Source organism: Schistocerca gregaria, chromosome 4 (genome assembly GCF_023897955.1).
Source record: "Schistocerca gregaria isolate iqSchGreg1 chromosome 4, iqSchGreg1.2, whole genome shotgun sequence".
NCBI lineage: Eukaryota > Metazoa > Arthropoda > Insecta > Orthoptera > Acrididae > Schistocerca > Schistocerca gregaria.
In genome coordinates, this window is record NC_064923.1 from 691,075,574 (window position 1) to 691,084,493 (window position 8,920).

Sequence of the window (8,920 nt, forward strand, 5' to 3'; positions counted from 1 at the left end):
GGCCGGCAGGTCCCCAGGCGGTAACTGTGTGATTCTGCGCTGCAGACAGCTGGAACGGAGGTGTCCTTCTTTGCCACATCCCGAGCATGTCTTCGGCTGTCCATCATAAATAATAATTGCACGGCAGCCACCAATATATAAGTAGGACGGCACATGTTTGGTTAGTTCTATGCGGATCTGCCGTACTCCATTGAGAACCGGGTATGTAGTGAACTGAACCCACTTCTCAGCTGTGTGGCTAATCACTTTTCCATATGGATGGAATGCAGATACCACTACCTCTGAAGGCACCTCGAAAGGGAGTTCAAAAACACGTATCGTGCGCAGTCCAAGTCCCGCATGTTCCACAGTTACGTCACCGATGTGTCCATCAGAGTGACGGAACTTAAGACCACTTCGAGTTGCATCTAGAATTTTTTCACATATGTCTTCGTTGACCAATTTCACGTATACCACACTGCTCACTATAGAAAGGTGGATGCCAACAAGATCGTTGCAGTCAATCTTGACTTCATCTCTGATAAACTGTTCGATTTCCAGTGCTTTTGGTCGGGCATATTCAGGTGCAAAGCTAATCTTCAGTGTCGATTTTCGGTGGGCATAAGCCATTCTCTGTCGAATGAAATATAGCGCGCTAAGACGGCAGAATCACGTAAACAACTCCGCGAGCGAGCTGCGCGGCGAGGACGTAAACAAGACGTCCGTGCCGCTAGCGTGCCGAAAGGCGACTGCCATCTGAGCTACCGAAGCACGACTCACGCACGGTCCTCACAGCTCTACTTCTGCCATTAACTTATCTCCTACTTTACAAACTTTACAGAAGCTCTCCTCCAAAACTTGCAGAACTAGCACTCCTGAAAGAAAGGAGGCATGAGTCGTGCTTCGGTGGCTCAGATGGTAGAGCACTTGCCCTTGAAAGGCAAAGGTCCCGAGTTCGAGTCTCGGTCGGGCACACAGTTTCAATCTGCCACGAAGTTTCACATCAGCGCACACTCCGCTGCAGAGTGAAAATCTCATTCTGGAAACATCCCCTAGGCTGTGGCTAAGCCATGTCCCCGCAGAATCCTTTCTTTCAGGAGTGCTAGTTCTGCGACGTTCGCAGGAGAGCTTGTGTAAAGTTTGGAACGTAGGAGACGAGATACTGGCAGAAGTAAAGCTGTGAGGAACGGGCGTGAGTCGTGCTTCGGTGGCTCAGATGGTAGAACACTTGCTCGCGAAAGGCAGAGGTCCCGAGTTCGAGTCTCGGTCGGGCACACAGTTTTAATCTGCCAGGAAGTTTCAGTACAAATCTTGTCAATAACCTTAAGGAGAATTGCTTACTGTTAAGATATTTAAAGAAAACTCCAATCTCTGTCCAACTAAATTACATGAACTCTTGTGTCCCACTGTTCAGTGAAAACCGTAACGAGCCCAATTCTGCAACTTTCATTATAATCTTTACTTGGGCTCACTGCGCTGAGGCTAACAAACACTCGAATAAAGTATATTTGATAAAGAGATTACGGCTTTGCAGTTGATTACGTATTACATCAAACAACAATTACACACCTCTACATCTTGAAACGTCCCCTTAGAAAAATTATACAAGACTGTGCTTAAACTGACACACAATATTTTTAGCGCAACGCCACCTGACTTTCAAAAATACCCCCAAAAGAAAATCCCTGACTAACATTAACCTATACGTTTCACATATCACTTACCTCACAAAAATCTTGGTTACTAGAACTACTGCAATACAGCAAGCGCCACTACTGCCAGCTAAATAAAAGATTCAAACTACGGAAGGCACTAACTAATGATAGAGATAGTTAGCAAATGAAAGATTTTAATAGAGAACAAGCAATGTTGTAATTATGTAATAGGCGTATTTAAACTGTTTTAGCATGTAATTATCTGAACTGTTTCTTATTTAAATTGTTTTGTTAATTAAATTGCATTGTGTATTATTGAGAAAGAGCGGGAAACCGCGCATAGATACATTTTGAGAAAGAGCGGGAAACAGCGCGCAGTAATACATCTGTAATGGTAGCAGGGATTGTCTGCACCAAAAACCATTGTTGGCGGCGAGACCGCACTTTTGTAGCATTGAGCGTTGGAAGCGAGCAGTTGCGAGTAAGATGTGAGACGAGGCAGTCGTAGCTAGCGAGACATGAGAGGAGGTCGCTGTAAGCGAGGTATGAATTAACACTTTGAAAGAAGCGGTGTGCTCGCCAGCCACTCGCTATATGTAGCGCAATGCTAGTTTTTAAGAATTTTTGTAAAGAACTATGCCCCTTGTAATTGTTTGTCAAGATCGTTCTCAGAATATAGTTATGTAATTTTGATGGAAAATTAGGTATGAAGCGCAACGCTACTTTTTAAGAATTTTTGTAAAGAACTATACCCCTTGTAATTGTTTGTCAAGATCGTTCTCAGAATATAGTTAACTTCTACCAGATTAAATGCATTAAGAATTTTCTATCCCAAAATCATTCACGTAAATGCTTTACGGAATTTATTGTTATCTTAAAAGAAAGGTCTAAACTGAGCTTCAGCTTTTATCAAATCTAAATTAACTTCAACTTAAAGAATTCCAGTCACAAAGTATTATGAAACTCCACCAGAAGCTTATAATTATGTTAAAGAGAAGTAAGTATATTCATTCCACAGTTTGCTGTAGCAGTCAGATGGCGATCCAGTATAAATAATGAAAGGTAAGAATCAGTGTTAATAATTTCAGGTAACGACTGAGGGCCACGGCGACAACACATTTTATGTTTCGTCGTAATAATCAGCAGGTAGTCTTGACAGAGCAGCAGTTAAAAGATTTTAAGAGACGCAGCGTTCAGTCAGCAAGCAAACGTTCATCCAATATTAGACGGGAAGGTGTCAATGTATTTACCTTAATATCATCAAAAGTCATAATATATTTAGCAGTTCATGACATCCAGTCTTACATATTTCAAAACTACGCCATCTCTCTCCCCACATCCACCACTGCTGGCGGCTCACCTCCAACTGCGCAACGCTACGCGCTGTTCACATCCAGCTGCCGCTGCCCAACACTACAATGACAGACATAATGCAAACCAGCCACAGACTGCACACAGAACAGCCAGTGGTTTTCATACAGAGCGCTACGTGGCGGCGGCATTACCAATAAAAAAAAAACCAAAACAGCCTACTTGCAATCTACATCTACATCTATACTCCGCAAGACACCTGACGATGTTTGGCGGAGGGTACCATGAGTACCTCTATCGGTTCTCCCTTCTATTACAGTCTCGTATTGTTCATGGAAAGAAGGATTGTCGGTATGCTTCTGTGTGGGCTCTAATCTCTCTGATTTTATCCTCATGGTCTCTTCGCGAGATATACGTAATCCGAGGTGGAAGAGGCACGCTCGTTCATTACAGTAATATTTAACACCTGTCTTAAACACTATGAACTATTCATAGGCACACCTCTACTTCCATGGTAGCACCCATGCGCTTACAGTTATCAGAAGTGAGTCAGCAGTCTCAACACCTTCACACACATGCCCCAAGTACCAGTCAGATGGCGATCCAGTATAAATAATTAAAGGTAAGAATCAGTCTTAATAATTTCAGGTAACGACTGAGGGCCACGGCGACAACACATTTTATGTTTCGTCGTAATAATCAGCAGGTAGTCTTGACAGAGCAGCAGTTAAAAGATTTTAAGAGACGCAGCGTTCAGTCAGCAAGCAAACGTTCATCCAATATTAGACGGGAAGGTTTCACTTGGCGATATCCATTCAGTACGACATTTTAGTGAATCTACTGTGGATATGAATATACTGACTTTGATAATAGTGTGAATAAGTTACTGTTAAGTGGCGCAACGCATATACTAAAGTGTATAACTTTTATTCACAGGTCATCGGCAATTCTGTTTGCTTTATTGATTCGGCGTTGAAAAGTGTTTGTTCAGTGTTGAATCCGCTTTGAACAGTGATATATTTTGTTGCGTGTGATGATTATAGACAATGTCCCGCAGAATAATTACTCGTTCTCAAACTGATAAAACTGTACAAAATACTGACGAGAGATTCTTTTCTGGAATAGGCAGTAATAATACGTGTGAAAACCCTGATTCTGAAACGTTAGGTGAACAGACATTTAATAACTGTAACAATATGGAAGCGTTTAACGAACAAGTAACTTCAGAAATGCCCACAGACAATGAAATGGTAGTGCAAAATAATTTGGCATTAAATGCAACAGACGGTACACAGTAGACATAACAGTTTCAGTAACGAAACCACTACAATGCAGTCAGTCAGAGAGACTCCATTAAGCACTGATTTAGATTCAAACGGTGCACAGCTACACAACCTGCGTAGCAGATCCAACAGTTCTCATGACCAAAATTCCGAAACTACAGAAAACGTGACGCAGTCACAATCATCTGAGGATGTTCAAATGAACACAGATCTACAGCCTTTAACAACGAATACAAATACACACAGAAGTCAATCCGAAACGGATCCAATAATGGCATTTTTGCTACAAATGAGACAAGACATGAATCAAAACTTTAACAGAGGGTCACAAGAATTAGAAAAAAGGTCACAAGATCTAAAAAACGAAATTAAGGCAGAACACGCACACACAGATCAGAAATTAGACAACATGTACCAAAATCTAAAACACGAAATCAAAGTAGAAATTCAAACAGTCGCTGAAAAATGTTCACAATCAACACAAGAATTACGCGACAAAATTCAAGAAATATCCGATAACCAAGCAACATTTGCAGTTAGTATACGGGAAACAATGACAGAAAACTTTGCTAAACAAAACGCTCAGATTGATGAACGTTTTAACAATCACACAGAAAACTGTTTGATACGTCACCGTAAACTGGTGCGATCGCAGGATAAAGAACGAAAAGAATTACTACAAACAATCACTAAACAGCGTCAGGACGACAAAAAGAAAGTGTTTGCCCAGGGCAAAACATATGTAGACAATCACATACAGTCGATCTCCGAAGAAATCGAAACGGTCAAAGAAACAAATAATCAAATACAAGACAGGCTTACAGAAATCCAAACACAGACAATCGATGTGAAAACTTCTACAGACACTGAAATCCAGAATGTTAAAGATAAATTAACAGAGGACGTTCAGACACTAACTGACAAAATAGAACACATAGAAATTAACCATGACACAGAAAATTTAAAGGCAGATTTTAAGAAAGTCACCAAAAGCAACCGTAAATTACGAAACGAACTGACAGAAAAGATCAATGAACTCACTACAAGAATAGATCTTTTAGATACTAACAATGACGAGAGATCAGACGACACTGCACCAGTCCCAGTGCAACAGAACTCTAATAGTAATAACACGCCATTGACAAATATACAACAAACTATCACAGATCTAAAATCGCGTAATGATTCATTGCATCAGCAAATAAATTCTCTACAGCAAGAGATAGCGGACGCACAAGAAACCGCCGCACATAATCATTTTCAACAGAACACACACCGTTACGAAATGCCTCAGATCCATAATACATATAATGTTGGTAGACTTCAGAGAGTAAGAGATTTTACCCAGGAAGAAAGACACCCGAATCCATATTCAAGACAATACGACAACACTTACACACACAGACAGGACAGTTTTGATCACAAACATTTTCTTTCAGTTAGAAAGTTTAAAACATTTAAAAACGACAGGGCGCAAATACATCCGTTGGATTTTATCCAACAGTTCAGGGGAGCACTTCCACCATCATGGCCAGTACAACATAAGTTAGAATTTATTGTCAGTTTTCTTGAAGGAGAACCAGCACGACGAATGCGACCAATTGCTAGACAATGTTTTTCCGTAGAAGCATTTGAGGAAGCATTTTTATCAGCATATTGGTCTGACACTACACAAAACAGCATCAAAGATCGGCTACTTAGTTTGCCAAACTTTGAAAATTCTACCTTTCCAACAATCACACAATTTTTCGAGTACATGGTGGAACAGAACCAGTACCTCAACGAGCCATACAGTCAATCGGCATTAATACAGCTTTGCATTTCAAAACTGCCCAGAGCTTTGAAAGTGTCATTACTGACAGGGCAACAAAAGGACAATGTATCCGCTTTTAGAGACATCTTACAACTATTAGAAGCACACCAGGCAGACTACGCATTTGTTAACAAAAAATTTTCACGACAGAACGGAAAACAAACAAACTCAGCTACTTTTGAACAAACACGATTTGGTAATAACAATCCGAGTAAACGCTTTCGCAGCGAAAATGACAACGAAAACAGGAGTAATGAAAAACATTATACTGACACGGTAAATTTATATTCAGGACAGCAACAGAATCCGAGACTTAACACGCAACCGAATAGGTCAAATTTCCATATGAATCATCGCTCAGATAATGCGACCGGGGAAGGCCATTACGGGGGTCGACCGCAAAATGAACAAAAACAAACGTTTCTATGGGGTTTCAGGTGGGCTGCCGTACAGTCACAGTTATAACGACAGGAGAAAAGAAAACGAACACAGACCGCCGAGGACGTTAAACAATGACAATTTTAACGGAAACTACAACAGGGCCCAACAGCTGCGTTACCGTATGAATGTACCAGACACCAGATTTCATCCACCAGACACTGCTAATAATCAAAACGGCAGAACTGTACAGTTGATAGAACACATACCAAACTCCCAAGCTGAAAATCACATATCGGAAGAATTATGACTAGAGAAAACCTGCAATGAATCTCTTAATGTCGATACTATGAAATCACACAGAGAAAACATAACGACCCAAAATGCCATTACATTTGACGACGTGAGAGACACATTGTTACAGGAAAAACCAATCCTACAGAAAACAATATATCACCCAATAATAGAGATAAATTTACAGTCGCACAATATTTTAGCGATAATTGATTCAGGTTCACCTATGTGCGTAATTAACGAAGACACATTTAACAGATGCAATAGCAATAATGATTACCCAGTATTTCCTTTAAACAGAACGAAGGTCAAGGGAGCTTTTGCAGGAAAAGGCATTGAAGTTAAAAGACAGACACAATTAACATTTGTTTTTGCAGGGGAAACGTTCCACAGTGATTGTTGGATAGTTCCGAATTTAACAACAGACATGATATTAGGAATAAATTTTCTTGTTCAGTACGATGCGAAGATTGACTTCAAATCGTCATACCTCACACTACAAAAGGAAAACAGGGAAGTGATCGTAAGATTTCAAAACACAGTATCCTCCGAAGAACAAAATATGCACAGGATCGAGATTATTACTGATTCTCAAGATAACGATTGTTATATCGCACTATACACGAACACACTTAATAATGACTTGGTAGAGGAACAGGAGTACAATATGTTCGAGACAATTACACGCAAGGTAGACAATAGTGTAGCAAAATGCGACGCAGAACGCACAGAACTTGAAAATATTCTGGTACAACACAAAGCAGTTTTTGCCAATGTTCCAGGAACAATGACAGGATTTATGTACGAATTTCAGGTGAAACCACACGAGACTTTCAAAGCAAAGCATTATCCAATCCCACACATACACACAGAAGCAGTTAAGAAAGAATTACGAGCAATGATCGATCAAGGAATAATAGAACCAGCAGCCAGCCAATATATAAATCCACTACACATTGTTGAAAAGAAGGATGGATCACTACGTTTAGTTTTAGATTCACGTCAAGTTAATAAAATAATCATTACAGAAACCGACCGACCACAGACGTTAGAAGAGTTACTGCAAAAATTTCATTGCACCTCCATTTATACTACACTCGACCTCAAATCAGGGTTTTGGCAAATCCAACTACACCCAAATTGCCGAATATATACGGCATTCCTTTGCTTTGGGGAATGCTATCAATTTTGTAAACTTCCGTTTGGACTAACGATTTCGTCTGCCGCCTTTATACGAGGCATGAATACTATTCTACCACAAGATCTGAAAAACAAAATTACTACATATGTCGATGACATTTTAATTGCAGCAGAAAACTGGGAACAACACAATCATACTCTTCAACAATTACTGAATACATTCGAGCAGAATGGTATAACTATAAACTTGCGTAAATCTGAATTTGGTAAAGCGTCAATAAAATTTCTAGGGCACATTATCTCACAAACAGGTATCGCACCAGACCCTGACAAATTGCAAGCATTGAAAGACATCGACGTGCCAACAAACAAAAAGGAACTTCGGAGCTTTTTACGTCTTATCAATTATTTTAGAAAATTTATCCACTACAAAGCATTAGACACGCCCTTGCTATACCAGCTTACAAGTAAAAACACACTTTGGTCATGGAACGAAGACGTTGAAGCTGAATTCGAGAACTTGAAAGAAGCATTATTAAAAGCACCTTTGTTATCACACCCTGACCGAACACAAAACTTTTCCGTTGCAACAGATAGTTCAACCACAGCACTAGGAGTACATATTTTCCAAGAAATAAAGGAAGAAGATAAGACAGTCGTGAAACACATTGCTTTTGCAAGCAGGATACTTTCTCCAGCAGAGCGCAATTATTCTGTAACAGAATTAGAGACACTATGTGTAATTTACGCTTTTAAGCGATTCCGTCATTTTCTATATGGCCGACATACAACAATATATACCGATCACCGAGCAATCCAGTTTTTATTGTCAGCAAAACTTACGCACGATAGATTAAGCCGCTGGAAATTATACTTACAAGAGTTTGATTTTACCATTATACACATTCCAGGTACGCAGAATACTGTTGCCGACGCATTGTCGAGGTCCATTCACAATAAACGCATGGAGAAAGAAAATACCTTTTGCTACAACAACCATAGTATTATGTATATTAAACAAGTAGCTTTCGAAAACTTTATATCAGCAGCATTACAGGATATAGAGA

General features: G+C 39.9%; 1 non-coding gene across 1 annotated transcript; it reads left to right on the top strand.

Moving 5' to 3' along the window:
• The first annotated feature begins 878 nt into the window (after positions 1-878).
• Positions 879-953, top strand: Trnas-uga (transfer RNA serine (anticodon UGA)). The gene has a single exon. It is a non-coding gene; the product is annotated as a tRNA-Ser (tRNA).
• Positions 954-8,920: the final 7,967 nt, after the last annotated feature.